Raw genomic sequence first — 21,288 nt, 5'->3', positions numbered from 1 at the left:
GCACTGACACTGTGTTATGTAAGCCTTCGTGAAGCTCAGTAAATATCTTTGGTGCATAAAATGATATTACGCTTTCTGCATAACGTGTTTTTTTTTTCTGGGAAATTCAAAGCGTTCATTGCTCCTGAAAGGTTAGTCACACACTTGGGATTTTTAAAGGAACTGTCCCAGTAGTGCCTCGTGATATTGGTGTGCTTAAGTAGAGCCTCAAAGTTAGGCAACTGAACTGATTTAAACAAGTTGTCTTCTGCAAGACGCTCCGAGTTGTAAGCTACGTTTCTCAGCATACCTTTCAATATGTCATCAGTCTTGGTATGCCAGTGCCTGGGACAATATATAAATAAATTCATACAATACCTTAAAATACTGTATCCCTATGTTTGCATAATAAGTGTTCTAATTGTCATCGGAACAAACAGCTTAATGAAATGCAGTAGACAGGATACTCTTCTCATACTTTTGCCAATATTTGCCATCTGCGTGTTCCAGGATAAATCTAATTTTCGAAGACAATTCCCATCTACTTAACACCACAAACATATTCAACAGGAACACATGTGCAATCTGCACAACATGACGTATGCAAAATCAAGTACCTGTCTAGGCAAACACTCCTTAGCGGGTTTTTAAAACAGAAGTTTTGTTTTTGAGCAATTGATATTAATAACGGTTGACACAAATCAATCTAACTGATGTATAGCTCCATCCTGCAGCATATCTATCGGGTAATAAAAGTCATAATTACAATAACCATAATAATATTAATAATATTAATACAATACAATACAATATTTATTTTCGAGGACTATACTCATGCCGAAGCAGTCTAGTTCTTTAAAGCCGACAAGGGCTTGCTCGGGCTGCGGCGTCTGCCGCCTCGTTACCCTCGACACCCGTGTGACCTGTTGCCCAGACGACCTTCATGTTTCTAAACTGCGCTTTTGAGAAAATTCTCGCCGCCTGTTAGCCTATTTCACCCTTGGCAAAGTTGAGGCACGCCCGTTGCGAATCTGTGATGACAGTGATGCGGTCTTGTTTGGTACCTGTGGCAGCCAGAGCAATTGCGACTTCTTCTGCGTGTTCTCTGAGGGTCGAGTAGACCGACGCCCTCCTCACCAAGTTGCCACGAGGATCGCCCACGGCTAGGGTGGCGGTGTTGCCTCTTGGTAGGATGGCCGCGTCGGCGTACAGGGTTCCGGGCTTCTTGCTCCATATTGTGGATATGGTCGGTGGACGAACTCTTCTTGTATTGGCGTTCCTTTCCGACTTCATGTTTTTTGGGATCTTCTCGACCGTGACCTTGCCTCGTATAGCTGGTGTTAGTTCTCTTTTGGGCTCATGGTGTAATAAGCCACTCGGTGTGGCCAATAACAGCCGCTCCAGGAGCCATCTTCGGTTCGGAGTTTCTCTGAGGCGCTTAATTTGTGATATCCGCTGGGCTTCCCAGAGTTCCCCGATGGTGTTGTAGAGGCCCGTGCTCAGCGGGTCCTCTGTGGCCACATACTCTGGTAGTTCAAGGGCGCACTTGAAGGCTCTTCGAATGATAACATTCGCTCTGGAAGCTTATTGAAAATGAGAGGAGCGTAATATGAGCGAACCCTCTTACCCTAACGCGAAAAGCGTCGAAGGGTTTCAAAACAAGCTGCGTGGCGAAAAGAATCCTTCGTGAAATGAAGGGACGATTAAAGTCATCGTTCCATAATTCGCGAAGCACAACACTTTGTAGAAATACAAAAATAAAGTTGGTAGCTGCAGAGTTTCAAAGATTTCTATGTCGGATGTGAAATTCATTTGGTATCCAACGCTTTTATATAAACATTTTAGAACGAGATTTACCTTGTCTTGCCATAGTGTTCAGCAATTTGCAAACATTGTGATGCCGCACCTAAGCATGCCGGAGCCTAGAGCGTGCGCGATTGACTTTCTGATGGTAAATGGCATAAACAACTTTTCATTAAGGAGTAAACAACTAACACTCCGAAATTTGTCACATATGTGTGAGAGATGCGTGTTCCAGGACATATCATAGTCGAAAGGTTTGCCCAAATACTTCACATTATCAACACACTCCAATGGAAGACATTTACAGTTACGACAGTCTGATTTGTGTAGGACAACCGACAAGCGCAGATTCAATTTGTTTAGTGGATTTCTGAAGCGCACAAATTGTGTCTTGGACCCCTTAATTCTAATTCGATTTTTATTGAACCAGTCCATTAACTGCGTCGTGACCTCTGTTAATAGATGTAATGCTTCGTCTTAATTCAGATGACGAGAAATGAGGACAGTATCGTCTGCATACCGAAATATTATTCAGATGGAAACTATGGTTGAGATATCGTTCACATACAAATTAAAAAGTAAGGGTGACAGAACAGATTCATGAGGAACTGCCGCTTTTATCATTACGCGCGAACTTAAATTTTTAACACTTGCAATTTGAGAACGATTAAAAACGAAGTTTTCTAGTAAAGCAAAAATTGGACCACGGAAGCCAAAGTTATAAAGTTTCTGAAGAAGCAACTTATGACTTACCGAACCGAATGTTTTACCAATATCTAGAAAAAGGGCACACGTAAATAAGGTATTATAAATCCAGTGTGTATGAGATCGGTGAAATCCTCAAGCAAGGACCGAGTACCTCGTCCAGCTACGAAACCATAGTGGCTCTCTGATAAAATTTCAGAGGTGTCGACTAAACTATTCCTTATACTGGACACGTGTTTTTGCAATATCTCGCCAATGCACAGTAAGATTGAGATGGGGCGATAGCGGTCCATCCGACTTGGCGTTCCCTTTTTAAAGAGAGGGTTTACGAGCGCGGTTTTTAATGCAGCAGGAGTGTCGCAAGACGACGAGACACCATTCATCATAATAGGGATGAGGCTTTTGATAGTTTAAAAATTTCGGCAGAGGTCTCCAGCTCGTAATACCATCGATACCTGGACACGTTTTCCGCTTGATGGCGAATGACATTGATAAAAAAAAAAAGTCAAATTTAGGGGTTTTACGTGCCAAACCTACAACGGGCATCTGGCACGCCCCAGCAGAGGACTGAGGATTAATTTCGACCACCAGGGGATCTTTTGATGTGCAACCGAAAGCTCGGTTGCACGGCGCCTTCTCCGTAATAAGCCTCCGTCATATTGCGGGCACCTCGGTCGGGATTCGAACCCGCCACCTGGGATCCGTAGGCCGGCGCTCTCGCCTCGGAGCCACCGAGGCGGCGACATTGATCAAAAAGTGAGTTCATCGATTGGGGGCAAAAAGCAGATGGAGATATTTTGTCAGGATGACTAGAAGCGATTGATGTCCCTACAAAATCTCTGGCAGTTCCCGATGATGTCGCAAAGGGTTTGTTGAATTCCTCAACAGTTGACAGCAAGTCGGAACCGAAACGTTTCTGTAGGGACTCAAATATGCGTCGCCGAGATGCCCGCCCTCAAAATGCGTTTATCAAGTCCGAGGATATTTGTGAATTAGACCTCGTCTCAAAAAAAAAAAAAAAGTCCGAGTACATTAAAGCAATTCTTATGAGTTGTGAATGCGAATGCATGAATGACGCTCTTCCGCTCCCTTAGTTCGTCTGCGGCGTAGTGACGTGGACGGCCGAGCGTAAACTCTTGTTAAGTGGCCGCGCCGCGCTGTGCTCGGCCATGCAGCCTTTCCAGAGTTTGCCCGAGCGAGCTGTGCAGCCAAATCCCCACAGCCACACCTCTTACCGGCGGCTTGCCCGCAGCGTGCGCTGTGCCGCCATAGAGAGGGCTTCCCTGGTGGCGTCCCTTGGAAATACGCCGCGCGAGAACCAGTGGGAACCTCGATCCTTGATAACGCCCGCCATCCGATGGGAGCCTATGCATCAGATTTCTGCTAAATGCGACAGGGTTCGCTCCATTGGGGCAGGGGAAGGGGCCGTTTGGTGCGGCTTCAAAGCTGATGACGTCGGTTCCCTCCATGGTTGATGCTTTCGCATTAAAAGCTTTTTCTGAAAGTAACGACGCTTTGAGCATCGGTTCTTCGCAGCCACTTCGTTTCTTGCGCAACAAAATTCTGCTCTTAGCTCCAGATTATGAGGAACGTGACGAGAGCGTATTCATAACGCCTCTTTATCCCTAATGGCTCTCATGATAATGATGTGAAGCCAAGGCTAATCTGATCATTGTTTGAAAATGACTACTTTCTAGGAGGCCTCATAAAAAGACTGAAAAATTGCTACAAAAGCAGGGCAAACAATACAAGGTTGTGTCATAGACTCCTCTATACTCACAAAGCCTTGCAGTTCGACGACGGAGCCATAGAGCGCCCGGTCGCAGCTTTAGAGCGCGATGATCTGGTAGCAGAGAGCATTTCTCGGGGAAGCTGGTAGTGAGCACACAGCTTTTGCAGTGGCGAGGACGCGCGAGGAACGCTAGGAGCACGAGCGGGCATTCCATCGCTCAGGAGAAGTGTGTTTCGGCGTTTCGCCGCCGCGGGGCGCCCGTTACATGACTCTCCTCTCATCGGTTGTCCGCCGCTCTACCTTTTTACTTTAAGCGGCCGCGACTCATGGCGATCTGCCAAGCTTTGTCAGTATAGAGGAGACTATGGTTTTGTAGAGTGCAGGAAGTCATTCCAGTTGAAGGTTTCGACTAAACCGTCAAATTTAATAGTATCTGTTATAATTATACATGTGCGGTGTTTTATAACATGTTTCTGTTAAACAACTTGGTGTTTCAAGTGGCAACCTACCAAGTAGCGGTCGAAAAGCTATTGATGAATGAGAGCGGTTTTCACAAGTACATCTGGAGTTCTGATATTTATGTCATCGATGCACGAGACTACTAGTCTACCAGGCAGGACTTATTATATTGTTGGAATGTTAATGGTATTTTGAGTTCCATAGCCTGAAAGTAAACTTAAGTATTCACAAACTGTAGATTTCCTAGACTTCAATGTGTCAATATTCAAGTCCCTTACTAAAGAAAATTCCCCTTAGGACCGCAACTCCTTGAGAACAATGTCCAGTTATCCTAAAAAAAGCAAGGGGATTTCCGAAGGTGGCCGGTAAAATGCCAACAAGAATAAAAAGAACGTGCAGTTGTGCAGTACGAAACTTTGATGACGATTGATTTTTCATGTTTAAAGTACACATTTGGACTCGATGGCAGCCATTTTTTTAATATATGTGGCAACACCCCCACCCGTACGATTATCGCGCGTGTAAAAAAATGCATTATAACTATTCAAGATAAACAGATTACATTGAAATGCTGACACGTCGATTTTGATAAGAACAAAAATATCTACAGCTGGATATAAGTTGTTTACGATGATTCGGGACTCCTCCCACTGCTGTTTTAAGCCTCTAATAATTGCGTGAAGAACTGTTAAACAATAATTAGTAATTGTACCTAAAATATGATTAAATGAATTACGATCTGGAATCGAGTAACAAGTTGCAAAAGAGCTACTCATGGACGTATAAGTGATTTGATCCAGTGCACGAGTGTCGGTGATGCGTAGGAGGGGAGAGTTCTGGCTCTGTTAGGCTTACTTGTTTCCGTTTCGGACCCATACATTCTTAAAATTCGTTTCCTCACCTCTGGTTCGTGCCATCCAAAATAACTTCCTGTTGGAATCTGTGAGATTTGTGTTAAAATATATTCGGGGATGGGAATCATCACAAGGTAAATAACTCAAGCGTCCCCGATATCCCCTCCAGTGCTCCATAATGAGAACAGACGAGAATCGGATTAGGACTGGGCGGAACTGCATTATACGTAGTTGGAAGCCGATGTGCAGCAACGATATCTGCTGGATGGAAGCCCTCAATGTTGACATGTTGTGCAAGCCCCGTCAGAAGATCCATAATGTTCTCCTAGGGGGAAAATGGGATGCCATGCACCTCTAAGTTTGAGAGACGATTCGATTGCTCTATATCGCTCTGACTTGTTTTAGCTGTTGGATTTCACGTGCCTGCTGACGACACAATGAATTGCAAGGAACAGGTTCCAGCTTGTAGCTTTTTGGTTATTGTGACCTGAGACTTCAAACCTAATGGACTCCTGCATCGTATCGACCGAGTCGCGCATTATGTCGACCATCTGTTTCATCGATAATAAAGCGTCGAACTTCGGGTATAGTCCATGAAGGGAATCAACGGTGTCCTTTTACGCAAGCCGAAAGTAGCAGGGTTTTACGCAAACACAAGCTTCGACAGCTCTGCCAAAAAGGCAATGGGATCCACATGAGACGACGGAGTAAGACTGCCTTCAAGGTTTGATTTAGACAATCCTCCCCAGCATACGGGATAGCGCCGATTCTCGTATTTTGCTCCAAACAACTCTTTGAACATGAAATAGTAGGCGAGCGCGCAGTTCGCCCATTTTATAAAGCAACCGTCTTTTGGCACCGAATCGGAGCATCGATCGCAAAACTCAGGCCCTGCCATAGCGTTTACTTTTCGACAATGAAGTTGAAGATAAAAAGCAAGTAAGAAAGACACTTCCAGGCTCACCCGCAAAATCAGAGCACTGTTACTGTGGTGCACATGTCTACCAATGAAGATCAGCCGGCTCTAGCGTGGGCTTGATGAAAATAAGATCGAGCTTCGCGCCCACGAGAAGAGATTGCCGATTCTTGTTCACGTGACGCCGCACAATGTAGCACAGTTGGACTCAATACGACGAAGGCTGCGATTGTTGGGAAGAGTTCGCAGAGCTGGAACGATTTGAAAGTCGATGAAAGCTTCTTTTAAAATTCAGCAGGCGAGCTATTCCAAATGGAACGCGGGCTTGGTCCGGGACTCTGCCAGATGGTTGCCACTTTCATGCTGCTTCGAGAAGTGCTCACTGTAGCCCTCTTGCACTAGGGCAGAAGGTTCGCGCAGATGGAAGAGAAGCGTATTTCTGCTCACCGCTAAAATGTTGCGCTAGATGAGCTGGCACTGCGCGACTGGAGCGAAAGTGAAAGCCGGGAGTTTAGATGCTCTCATGCTAGATGAGCTGGTCACCTTGAGGACAGTTTTCGTGAAGTTCCATGGGCTTTTCCTTGAGTCTCGAATAGCTGATGGCTGTAGACGGGCATTAAATAATTTCGTTTCTCCTTAAAATGCAAAGAGCAATCGAAAAGATCAATTGCTTTCGGGGGCTTGTTCTTCCTCTTTTAAAAAATACTACTACTACTACTACTAATAATAATATTATTAATATTATTATTATTATTATTATTATTATTAATTATAATTAAAAAAAAATAATATATTCATTGCAGGTGCTTTAAGTATATCAATGTACAATAGCAGAACCATCAAATCCATAAAGGCATGTAAGGACATTCCCTAAAATATTAAATTCAATACACAATAAATCAAAATAAAAAAATGCAGAGACCCAGAACGTGTAACAAAAGAGAATATGTACAAGCGGAGAGCGAGAAACGTGACGGACGGGAATATGTACAGGCAGAGCACTACGGCACAATGCACAGAGTTCACAGAGAGTGACCAGAGCAAAATAACTTTGCATCAGTCCATAAATACAACATTACATGCCAGAACAAAAAGCTTTCCGTGGACGTTTTAAAGCTCCTCGAGATGTGACATCATCTAGCGCAGAGGGAAGGTTATTAAGAATGGGAGGTGCGTAATATAGGCGAAAGCATTTACCAAAATGTGTGTTGATGCTCATCAGTGTAAACGATATTGGACCTCGAAGGGTCCAACATACAATGTTGGGGGTTTTAAAAGTCTTGTCCCAATAGTGCCTGATAATTACAGTTTGCTAAAATTGTGCTCGAAAGGATGGTAGAGATGGGTCATTAAACAGGTTCTGAGATGATTAGAGACTCGAGCCATATACCACGCTTCGCAAAATGTCTCTAAATAAAGAGTTCACTTTAGGGTCTAATTGGTCCGTACACTGTCCGAACACAATTATTCCATACCGAAGTATCCCCAAGCACCAGAAGACTTCTCGTTGGCATCGGAAGACATATTTGCAGGTTGTACTCCCTTAAAAATGCCCGCATGTCTACTTACTTGCAAAGCACTCGAAGAGGCAATCTCTGCGATCTCCAAGATCAGCTCAGCGAATGATGAAGCGGAACATCTGTTTACACCTCAAAATTAAGTCTGCGCTGTGGCATGACGCAATACAAGCATGACGCCTTGCATTGGGCGATGCCCCAGCGCAGATTTCATTTTTAGGTTTAAACGGATGTTCCGCCTCACCATTTGCTGAGCTGATTTCGTAGATCGCAGAGATGGGCTCTTTGAGTGTTTTGCGGGTAAGTAGGCGCGCAGGCATTTCTTAGAGTGTAGAGGGTGCAGGAAGCGGCTCGTAACTTTTTAAAGATGTAGGAATCGTGCGAGTTCCATGATAGATCACCATGAAAATAGATTCCTAACCATTTTGTAGTGTTGACATAGTTGATTGGAACTGATTTGCAAAATACACAGTTTGACGCGTAAAAAAAAAAGAGGCTTGTCCTCAGATAGTCGATTTTAGCAGACTACACAAACATATCAGTTGAGTTTTCTTTTTGTATTGATCCCAATTACATTTTTCGAAAACCAATTCATCATCTGTATTACATCTAATTGAAGGAAATCAACGGCGTCAGGGTAGCGTATATGACTGGACAACAAAACCATATCATTAGCGTATTGAAATACTTTACAGAACCTTACCACCTGCGAAAGGTCGTTGACATAAATAATAGACAAAAGAAGCGACAATATGGAGCCCCGAGGAACGCCAGCGTTAAGGGAAATTTTCGCGCTATGAATTTTACACATGAAAAAGCTCTGCGTACGATTTAACAAAAAGTTCTCGAGCAATGCGTAAAAAGGGCCTCTGACGCCAAGACTGTATAGTTTACTTAAACGAGGTTTATGGGACACGGAGTCGAAAGCCTTAGACACGTCCAAAGAAATCGCATGTGCGGAAAGGTTGCGTTCGAACGCACTATGAAGCAAATCAGAAAACTCTTCAAGTAAGGGTTGTGTGCCTCTTTCCGTATTAAAGCCGTACTGCTGTCGCGACAAAATGTCAAATATACCTAAAAAAGCTCTCATGATCAAGAAAAGGTGTTTTTCTAAGAGATTCGCCAATGAAGGAAAGATGGAGATTTGACGATGACTGTCAACTTTGCCATGGTCTCCATTTTTATATAAGGGCCTGACGATTGCCGTTTTAAGATCTTTAGGAACATTAACGGATGTTTTAATACCGTTTAATATATTCAGGATTACACTCTTCAGTGACTTATAATTTCTACGCAAATCGGCCATCCGCATATTATCAATACCGGGAGATAAGCCAGGCTTGAAACTACACAGCATACTATATAATCCTTCGTCACCTATTTCAGAAAGAAAGGGAGATGAAGCGTTTTTCATTCCACTGACTGACAATGGTCACTGTCTCGTGAGACACTTGACTTATTTCCAAAATGAGCATGAAAAGAATTAGCCGTGGAACGTTTGTTACCAGGAAAATACTTTCCAATCGTATCATCAACAGCATGTTTCGCATTGTGCTCACCGCGCAGTTCGTTACGACAGACAAGGTCATGCGGGAATCGGAACGTGGATCAACGCGCTTCTGTTTAATATAGTTTCGCTTGGCTGAGCGAATGAGTGCGGTTACCCGGCTTCGTTCACTTTCGAATTTGATTTGAAGATCCACGTTACCGGAAGAGCGGCGGCAACGCACCCCGAAGAGCTCTTTGTACTTAACTGCGGCGATTATGTTATTGCTCAACCACAACTGTTCCTCGTGACGCTTTTCTACTGCAACTATTTTTTTTACTGAGCCCTGTAAAATTTTGCCATACGTGTGTAAATTTCGAGTAAAGCTCCTCTTGATTGGAAGATCGCATTAAGATGTCGGACTTATAACCAGAAATTATTTTGTCAAGTGAATTCCGATGGAGAACTTTTTTTTGTCGTGTTTCAGTGCCAGCGTATTTATAAGCGGCATTTGAAACTAAATGAAACGCAGTGAAGTAATGATCGGCAAGTTTTTGCGAAATTACAGCATATTTACTAAAAGTCCGTAAGCCCGTACATAGATGCGATAAAGACAGGCAGAAAAAAATGCCCATTAAAAAATTGTTCCCTGGTAGGAGCTTGTATAGGACCATGAAGACCGAATTCTGAAAGAATATTGAGGTAGTCCCACACGGGTTGTCTTGAGAGGTGTTAGAGTGTCAATGTTGAGGTCGCCGAGTACGGTAAGCTGTTATGCGACATTAAAGTCAGCCAGACTTGATCTCAGTTCAACACAGAAAGACGTAACACTATGAGATGAAGGGCGATAGGCGGTAAGTAATGTAACCGAGTATAATGAGTTAGAACTTTTTAAGGCGATACACTCTGCGTGAGCAAATGTACCAAATTTCTGTAACCCATGACTCTTTGACAAATATTGCGATATTTCCAACTGTCGTACCCGAACGGGTACGGGAAAATTATCGCAATCCTGGAAGGAAAAATTGTCTGACGGATGTGGATGGCACATTTACCTCAGTTAGAACCCAAGCCTAAAGGGAGATCTTTCAGAAAGTTGGTGGCAATGCAAAATTGGTCCCGATACTTCGTGACACTACGAATATTAGTGTGAAAGAGAGCAAACCCACTAAACCGTGGAGTAAACATGACACGAAATGGAAGTGAAATCTTGGCAGTCCGAAAATGTGAAGGCCATTGGCTCTATACAATGAGCTCCCAGTCATTGATGCATTTAACGCGCACGAGACGGGCACGTTCCGTCTTTTCAGTGTAGATGTCGGCATTTCTTTACCCAAATATAACGATATTGCTTCTCGTTGTATTTGGGTCGGGACTTCCAAAAGAGCTCTCTTTTTGCTCTCGGGAGATCCTCACTATACCCCGTTTCACCTTCAGTCCGAGCGCAGCGGACGCTAGGAGCCATCCCAGCAATCCAGCGTGGAGAGAGTGTCATATGACCTTGAGCTCCCTGCGTCGCTCTGCCCAACCGGCAGATCACGTGATTTTCTCCCGGCGCTGGATCGGCTGGGATAGCTCGTGGCGTCCACTGCGCTCGGACTGAAAGTGGAACGGAGTATAAAAGAAAAGTCTCGGTAGCGACTGCTCGCGTCCAAGAGAACCCAGCGAGGTACGGCGGCTTAACCAGCGGTCCCTAGTGATCGTAATGCGAAACCTCACAAGAATGCCGGGGATGGCACCACGCAAAGAGAGCAAGCGGCGAATGGCATCAACTTCCAAAGAACGGAATTCGGAGATGCCTACGGTTTCTGCTATATCAACTAGCCTTGATGGAAGGCGCTCGTTACGGTTGCACGGAAGGCCATGAATCTCGAGATTCGATCGAAGACTGTACTGCTCGGATTTATTTAGCTCAGAGCAAAGTCGTTGGATCTCATCAGACCGCACCGACAAGGAGGACTTCAGAGACCCAACCTCGGATTTCGGCTCCCTAATAACAACATCATTTGCAGTCCCATGCTTCAGCAGGGAGTCATATTGCTTTGAGAACAAATCGATTGACTTCACCACGTCATCGATCGATTTCTTCATGGTATGTACAGCGGATTTGAACGAAAGCAGCTCATTAAGTTTCGCCGGAAGGTGGACGATCAAATCCACGCTACTTTTGAGGGAAAGGAGTCAGTTTATTTGTTTTTTTGTTTACTTCAGCAAACTGTTTGTTTACCACACACCCGCTCTGCTTGGCGTAGACTGGCAGACGTTGCCAGGCGACTCAGGTCGTTGGGAATAATAGTAAGACAAGATATCTGGCACCGATCAATCGAAATGAAGGTCAAAATCCCGAGACTTCTTCTGATAATCAAGAATTATTAATATTAATGTATTATTATTATTATGATTATAATAAACTTAAAATACCTGACAACGCTAATCTTTTCGAATATTTGCAACTACCTAATTCCAAACCCTTTATGTTCATTCAGTGGTATTGCAGCACTTTTGGAATTCTGATTCCAAAATCTCATGCCAACCCTTGCGTGATCTTCGACATTAGCACCCTTTTCACATACCTCTTTCCCGCACTCCTTATGGCGAAATTACTCGTGCGTTCTATGTGCCATATATTTTTTTTCTCATTTTTACCGCCTGAACTTCTAAACCAAACATCCTTGGGCAAAGTTAAAAAAAATGCTTAGAGGAATTTCGTTTTAATAGGGAACGATTGGTTTCGGTCTCGATCCTGTTTATTTATATTGTAGACGCATTTTGCTTACCAATGTGTGCCACTTTCAAGCGCCTGTCTTTTTGGAACATTCATGAATATTCTGCTGTTGTAGGATATTTTAACAGAAAACACCTTCTGTGATTTTTTTTTTCACAAATCTTCCAGTTTTGTGGTATTTCATTTTGCTTTCACATTGCTCTTGATATCCGTTTTAGTTTGTGCATAATGTCTTGTCGCGTAGAATCTTCACTTTATAACTAGAGTGACTAACTTCATGGAATTGTGTTTACCTTTTTTTTCTTTTGTCTGTTTTATACTATTGTATTTTCCGTAGCTACACAGCTACATATCGTTTTTTTTTTTTTTTTTTTTTTTTTTATTGGAGGGTGGCGTCGCACAAGCCTCCTGTTGGCTTCGATGCATCTGCAATACTAAACTTTTCTTTGCTGGTAGCAATAAACTATATTATTATTTTTATTAATATTATTTGTATTTGCCCATCGGACTGAAATGTTATAAGTATGGGCACATCAAAGCCAGCTGAAGGCTTATGTGATGACGCCCTAAAAACAAAAAAAAAAGATCGGGAGAGATATTAAATACCAAAAAAAGATCGGGAGAGATAAATACCAAAGAGGCTCCGTCAGGCACTTGTGCCTTTATCTCTGCCCCCCATGCGGAAAATATCCGCAAAACAAATAAAGAAAAAAAAAACATAATAATAATAATAATAATTAATCATTATTTTCGATCAATCATTATATTATTTGGTGCCCATAAAAAAACATAAGGTCTTGTTGCTGGCGCACCGACATATCCAAACACTTACTAGAATGACACATACATATGTCGCATATACACACATTAAGACGAGTAAAACATAGAAACATTACAACTAGAGAAGAACACATAATCAAAACATTTCGTCACGCATAGAAAGAGAGAAGATTAGCGCGTTGGCATTTCATTACAGCTAAATGTTATAGCCTCATATTTAAAGCAACGAAGCATTACTCGCTTGACAAGAAAAAAAAAAATACTTTTCAGGACAGCATTAGCTCGAACATACTTTCAACCGAATGACCGAACTTGTTCGAGCTAGAATCAAAAATATCAAGTTTTTCTGCGTACCCGTTGTAACTTTCCATTAGCCTGGTGATCGGCAATATAGTACTTAAAGTAACGGGCATAAAAAAATAGAGAATTAAGCCTTGTAGCCAGTCTAGGTACCCTGAAGCGCAACTCCGATAGAAGACCCGAAGAATCTATAGACCCGTGCAGGGTCTTAAACAAAAATAACAAGTCGGCCTTTTCACGGCGGCGATACGGACCAAGTAGTTTGAAACGCTTTAGCAGAGCCTCGTAGTTCTACAAATGATCATCACATGTCAAATAGCGGTGTTAAAAAATGCAAATAATTTCTGGTTGTCTACGTTCTATTCTGAGATAATTCGTTTTACAGATGGAATTCCACACTACTGACGCATATTCTAGCTGAAAACGGCTGAGTGAGCAGTAAAGAGTAATAAAAGTAAATAAATTTGGTAAATTCTGTAGTCTCGTGACACACAGCTGCCAAAGCTCGCAAAGATGCACTCATCATTTTCCCCACATGAACATCAAAACGCAGGTCCGATTAAAAAAACAACACCGAGATCTCTTATTTCTGTTACACGGGACAATAATTCTCCGTCGATGCGATAATGGAACCATACGTTTTGCATTTTACGTGAAAATGGCATTGCTTTTGTTTTTGAACGATTAAGACGAAGCTTGTTTTTGTTGCACCAAACGTTGAATGAGGTGACGTCGGTCTGTAGCCTTGCGCAGTCGTCAGTAGTTCGAATTTATCGGTATATTTTGATATCTTCCGCAAACTGGAGGAATAACGAATCTGAAATAACTAAAGAGACATCGTTCACAAAAATAGAGAATAAGAAAGGGCCTAAAACAGATCCCTGGGGCACCCCGGAGTTAGTTTTCTAGGGACTAAAGGCAGTATGATTAACTCGGAAAAAAATGTTTCCTGTGCAATAGAGAACTCTTAAACCATTCAAAAAATTCCCCACCAATACCACAGTGACAATGCTCAGCCAGCAAGATTTTGTGATCAACTAGATCAAAAAAAGGCCTTGCTCAAATCAAAATAAACTACATCGATTTCGCCCTTCTTACACACGACATGTGAAGCGGTTGACATAAAGTGACCAGATTAGTTACTGTCGATCTGCCATGAACAAAGCCATGCTTTTTGGGAGTTAAGAGGTTTCTGAACGAGAGAGATAAATATCTAAGGACAACTGTTTCGTAAAGCTTAGAGAAGGAGCTCAGAAGGGAGATCGGCCTACAATTAAATACGTTCCTGCTTTTTCCCGTCTTATGCACAGGAACAACTACAGCGAGCTTCCACAAGTCTGGAAATGCGCCCGTCTTTATTGAGTTATTAAATGCCTCACACAACATGGGGCTGAATAGATCATAATATGTTTTAACTAAAGCGAAATGTATTCTGTCGTGACCACCCTACTGAAAAAAACCATTTGAAATTCAAACGGGTGGCAAACTGGTCCCCCGTTTGAAATCAAACCTGTCGATCCGTTTGGATCAAACGTGATTATGGGATACGGGTACCCGTTTGGAAACGGTACCCGTTCGAAACGGTACCCGTTTGATACAGGTGCCCGTTTGATACGGGTGCCGTATGGTACGAGTACCCGTTCGACATGGCACGTGACCACACGTTTGAACGTGCCCTTCGAAATGGCAAATTATGCGCTAGCCCTAAATGGGTATCGTCTGGGAGGTTGGTTATCTTAAACATATTTGAGACGTCCCGAAACTCATAAACGTATTTATAACATGGAGAAAACACGTAGAACAAATGCACTCGCGTAGGTGCTTGTAAGTGGACAGGAAAACTGACACAAAAGATTGTTTTCAATTCTCCTCGAAGTTTATTACCTCTTCTGTAGACAAGTACAAACGTGCAAGCGATCTGTGAACACTATACAGGTAGACTTTCGGGGAAATTATTCTCCTGGCTGCCGCGCGAATAGGCGCTGCATAATTCTTTAGATAATTTAGAAGAGTACGCGTAGAAGAACGGTCAATCGTTGCCAACACGTAGGTTGCAGTGCACTTACCATAACAATAGCGGACTTGAAAGAGGTAATCCGTTATATTTGTCGACACGGTCAAAGCAGGACAACCACACAAACACAAACGAGAGGGAACGGCTCCTTGGAAGTTTCAACACGATGCGGCGCACAAGCTGTCATTTGCCGAACCCAACCAAACCGCGAGAATTTGCGACTTCTTCGAAGAATCGCTCGTTGCCGACATACACGTGGGTCTTTTCGAACACTGATAGCTTTGGTGCACATCCAATACGTTGTCGAGAGACATCCCAATAAGACCGCAGGGTTAGGTGACAGATTGAAGCAGGTAGGACGAGCGAACTTCGAGCAGCAACTGACAACAAGCAGACAAAGAAAAAAGCGGCTGCAAGGCGCGCCCTTCCGGATCTCTATGCTTATCAGCGTGTAGCTCGCGCGCTGCTGTGGGTCACGTGACAGGGGTGACAAGAGAGGAGGGAGGGGGCGAGGTCAAGGCGCTGGGACCACCGGGACAGCCCCTCTCCCTCTCCCCACGCATTCCAGGGAGATGCGTTTTTGTAGTCCCGAAGAACAAACGCGCGCGCGCGCTCGAACTTTGGAAATGGCGGCGGGACTGCCAGAAGCTCGGCTTGCGCCCGAGCGAAGAAAGAACTCAGCGCAAGCTTGTAGTTTGAGAGCTGCAACGGCGGGCGTGCTCTCGCAATGCTCGATGTTCTTGCAGCCGCGTGTACGCGTGCTACCTTCGCTGCGTCTTGAATTAAAGTGAAACGGAGTCTAGACATACATTCTTTCACGCGGTCGCGTCTTCTGCGAGAGAGATTCGAGCTGAATAAGTAAATTGAGGCAACAAAGATGGACAAAGTATTAAAGGTCTGTCAAAAATATCGGCTCACCAACGTCGCGCGTTTACGTAAAACAAAAAAGAAGGTGTTAGTTTTAGTTGCAGTATAATCGAAAATCAGCGCAATTGAAATATATAATTACTTGCATTACGCGGACGATCTGAAATCGATGAACCGGCGCTCCCAGCCTTCCGGAAAACATTGGCTGCCACGGCTGAAACGCTAGGCGTGCCCACGCCGCCGATCTGTACGTTCAATATCAAACGGGCTCCGGAGAGCCGTTTGATTAAACCGGTGCAGTTTGCAACATGGTCGCCGGTTTGAGCAAACGTGCGACAACTTTGCCCAAACGAGTCGCCCATTTGCCCAGACGAGCGACCCGTTTGCCAAATAGGTGACCGTTAAAGCTCATACGGGGGACCCCTTTGAGCCATACGGGCGACCCCTTTGACAAATTGGTGACCAGTATGGTTAAACGGTTACCGGTATGGACCCGTTTATTTTCATATGGGCGCCAAATGGTTTTTTTCAGTAGGGCAGCTAACAAATTTGGTCTCATTTTCTTAATACACTTCTCAATTGCCTCCTCGATGACTGAGATCGAGCCAAGGATGTTAACGAACCCAGCCGAATAAGAATCACGACAGAGTGCACCTACGTGATCGCTGTAAACCGACCTGAAATGATCTGCAAATATTTCTGCTGTTCTTCCGCAGCGACACCGTCTAGAACGATCACCTTCGCTCCATTTGTTTTTTTTGTACGCGAACCCACGTACTGCCAAAACTTTCTGGGATTTTGACACGCTCTTTCTTGAAGCTCTTAAATTCAATTTCCCACTTTGTTAGACCGGTATTCTTAAACTTCCGATACAGAGGCGAGATTCACGAAATGATCTTACGCCAAAAATGTGCGTAAAACAAAACTTAAGAACAAATTCGTATTCACGAAACAATATTTTCGTACGTTTTGCGCAGGTTACGACGAAATCCTACGACAGCTCCGAAGCTGTCTTACGAACTTCTTGCGATCAAATCAGCATGGCCGACAGCGTCGTTCAGTTACTGGGTCGCGACAACCAACGGACGTTTATTTTTCTACGTGAGCTTCTCACGCGTCCCGACTTCGAGCAGCAAGAAAAAAGTAAAAAGTACTTGAAACAGACCACGACGAACAAGAACGCTGGATCCACAAACACCCGGGAAAAGCTCCAGCGGCGACGATTCCACCGGCAGATAGGCCTAGGCTCGGCAAATAGGCCTAACAGGCACTCCGACTCGGCGCAGCAGTGCTGGCGGTGCTCTGACGGTCCTTGGACCTCGGCCAAGACCGTCTGCCCACGACCGGCTGGTCTGCTGAAAGGAATATGTCCGTGCGACCCTTGTGAACCCTTCCGGTATTATAGTTTGATCGCTGACCTCAGTTTTAGATTAAGAGGTCAATACCTTCCTCTTGTTTTCATCTCCTTGTGTTCCGAGGCAGCGGTGACGAACGCTGTCGTCGAAAAGGGGCTCTCATCAACTCTATCTCTTTGTTTTATGTGATATCGAGCTCAAATAAACGCCGCGTGGATTACCTTCGCAACACGGTATGTACGCTTTGTTATTAGTATTCCATTTTTATTCTGATAGGACTGCACCTCACTGTCGATCGCTAGTTTATGGGTCGCAATGCCGGTCCAAACTTTCTTTGCCGGGTGTTACGTCAGCATCGAGTTGCAATTGTAAAAGATCGGTCCCGAAGCGCTTATCAATTCGCGGGCCAACAGCGCGATTCCAGTACTTGGATCAAACGCGCGCGTCCGCTCCGAGTGTGCACAGGTATTACGTGGCTCTCGCTGACACACTTGTAGTTCAAACGTATCTTACGTAAACGTCGGCTCGCTCCTGCATCTCCGAGGCCGCGAAAAACGCCGCGGCAATTTGTTTTCATCTACGTCGCTTTGCAAACGACTGCGGGCCGTCTTTTACCAACGATGACAGTTGTGTTGACTTCGTAGCGATCAGGTTTGTAGCAGTCAACGGGGGCGGTTACATGTTCTGGCCTCAGCATTCGGGTGCGTTTAAATCGTGTTGGCGTCGACATATCACTGCACGGACACAACCCCAGACAAGCGGTGGCAGAAAGGCCGCTTGTGTTTGTTATGAAACATCCACCTGCTCCGAACGGCTCCGAACCATGCCGAGCTCTCCGATTGGTTGTTCGCGCTGCCGAAGACGCCGTCGCCATAGCAACAGCACCGGTAAGTTCTAGTTTTTCCGTACGAGAACGTCGCTTTCCTCCTCTCACTTAAGAACGCGTTCGTGAATACTCATTTCTCCTCTTCTTACGATGTTCTTAACTTACGAAATTCTTCGCTAAGTTGTCGTAAACTAAGAAGCTCTTCGTGAATCTGGCCTCAGAAATGGTTTCCTTCTCAGAAGAGCTCTCAACTGAGCAGAAAACCAATAAGGGGAATTCGATGTCTGGTTTGTCCTCATCGGAATATACCTGTCCATACTATCCTGAATCATTTTGGCAAATTTAGCGACTTGACCATTTACATCTTGACACTTTAAAACTGGTTTCCAGTCTACCTCCGAAAAATTCTGATACAATCCTATGTAGTCCCCCGAAACAATGTTGTAAATCTTGCGTTAAGGGAGATCATTAGGAGTTGCACAATCCAAGCGAAATCAAAGATGGAACGTGCTGTCTAAAGCGGGGTGATATTTGTCTTGAGTCTTAATAAAAACAATAATAATCAATGAAAACTATCAATAATAATAATAATAATACATTTATTTACGTTGGGTTCGTTCAAAAAAGCAGAAGGCAAGTTCGTCTAAGCCAACAAGGGCTTGTGGAACTGAACCTAAAAGTTACCGTCATTCACAGGAAAGTTCCAGAAAGTAATAAGAAAAAAGACAAAAACACAAAACAATGAGAAAGTACCAGCTCAGAGTCACACTTCATCAAAAGTCAAATTTCAAAGGATCAAGCTCTTGTCCAGCAGAGTAATAGATAGTATTAGAAAATGAGCACGAACGTGTGTTGCACAAAAGCTAAAATATTTCCTCGTATAGCAACACGTTAGAGTGCGCCCCTCAAATACAAATAAATGAGAACAATAGTTGATAGACGAGAAGATAGTTTCTGCACGACGCAATACAAAAGCACGAAACAATATACAGTTAATGACCACATAGTTTCTGCGTTAATAAATATATTGCGTAATTCTTTTCTAAGTTTTTTTTTTTGTTTTTTTTTTGAAGTAAGGTTGGAGAGGCTTGGTGGTAACTCATTGAAAATGTGAGGGACATAAAATGAAGGCATGTTTTTTCCATACCGCGTAGAACATTTGGAATGGCGTAGAGTGGAACTTTCCACAATTGCCGCGTGACGGGGTGAGTAGATTTAAAGTCGTCCTTCCAGTTGTAAGAGAGCACTATAGTCGGTTACAAGTTAAGAAGGTAACGGCAAATGCCCCTCAAAGGGAATATCATATATCCCTCTGCCACCTGCGCATCCAATAGCGTCCCATCGTTTCCGTGACGTCGCGGCCAACGCGCGAAGAGGGTCTTGCCTTTCTGTACATATTTGCTTTATCTTTCGACTTTGACTTAGCATTGTGGAAGCCACGAGAGAGAGATTAGAGTTTTCCCCCTCCGATGGAAACAAATACGACTGTCGGGGATTAGCTCCCCCCTGCTATGGATACAAAGGCTGTTTTCAGGGGCTCGGTTCCCCCTCAAATGAATACAAAGGTCGCTTTTTTTTTTTAAAGTGGGATCGGAGACAAGTTGGAATTTATTGAAGCGGAACAAGGAGCGTTTCTAGTGAACTCTTCTTTCGACTGCGGAGAGATTTGCAACGGGCGCGTCACGCTTGTGGGAGGAGCTCCTTTTATCTTCTTGGACTTGTAACCGACTATAGTGTCTCTAGGAACAAGGATCAAAAGCTCGACATTGATAAAGTTTCAAATAAATCTAAATTACAAAAACTCATGCCATAGCAGACGTTTCTCAAATTTTTTTTAAAAATACCGTTCACTTTTTTGTGCCACAGTCTCGAGCATTGGCCAAATACAGTTATGCCATAGCGCAAATGTGTGAAGGCTAATGAATAAGCTATGCGCTTTCGCAAACCGAGGGTCATGAATGTTTTGATGTTATAGAGCAAATAGGAGACACTCCTAAGTTTAGCACAGATTTTAGTGAGATGCGAATTCCATGACAGATCGGAGAAAAAGAGAATGCCAAGATAATTTACTGTGTCAGAATATGGAACTTTATCCCAATCGCGCGAGAAACAATTAGCTGTGTGTAAAAAAGTGGAATAATATTAATAATAATAATAATCAATCAATCAATATTTTTAGTGAAGTGCATAGGAACAACCTTGGCGGTCTTGGTACGGGTGCACTCAGGAAAAATGAAAAACATAACACTACACAGAACAAACAAACAGTAAACTGTAAAAACACATCACATATGTCACGTAAACACTCTACGGTATTCTTCCACGATAGAGTAAGAAAAGGAAAGCGAGAGTATAAAATTTGGTTCTGAGCAACTTAATCAAGTGCAAGAAACGGTAAGAAAAATTTAGGTGAGGACCTCTAGCGCTCTGATGAACTCCGGCGTGTTATTGTTAAATATAACAATTGTGTCTGTAAAAAAAGAATTGTAGGTGTGCCCAATTCTTGACACGGGGTCGTGAAGATTAGTTATGCGAGTATTGTAGAAGGATGCATTTTGCCGTGTAGTTTTTACGGGAATTTTCAAACGTACATTTGAGATCAATGATGTGCAGTCAGTGATGCCATGAATACGTTTGTACAGAAATAGAATGTCGGCATGCTCTCTCCTACGCTGCAGAAGGGTCAATGCCAAGCTATTTTGGACTGGGACTGCTGGATCATCGTTGGATGTAGATGCATTTAACGACGAGAAACGATATCTGTAGATACATGAAAACTTATTCTGAACACGTTCGATCCTAGCCGAGTTTGTCGCGCAGATTCCATTCCATACAACAGAGGCATAGTCGACGTGTGGTCGACATAAAGCACTGTACAGTGTGACAAAAGTACTAGGGTTATTAAATTAAACTCTTTAGTAATGCGGCACGTAATACGAAGTGTGCGTAAAGCTGAGCTCACAACGTGGT

The 21,288-nt window shown here is 43.6% G+C and overlaps 1 pseudogene; it reads right to left on the bottom strand.

Annotated features, from left to right (window-relative positions):
• Positions 1 to 834: 834 nt before the first annotated feature.
• LOC115321036 overlaps positions 835 to 21,288 on the bottom strand; it is a 55,141-nt pseudogene continuing 34,687 nt past the window's right edge.

Source organism: Ixodes scapularis, unplaced genomic scaffold (genome assembly GCF_016920785.2).
Source record: "Ixodes scapularis isolate PalLabHiFi unplaced genomic scaffold, ASM1692078v2 PGA_scaffold11__112_contigs__length_91849675, whole genome shotgun sequence".
Taxonomy (NCBI): Eukaryota; Metazoa; Arthropoda; class Arachnida; order Ixodida; family Ixodidae; genus Ixodes; species Ixodes scapularis.
This window is presented reverse-complemented; position numbering and strand designations above follow the sequence as displayed.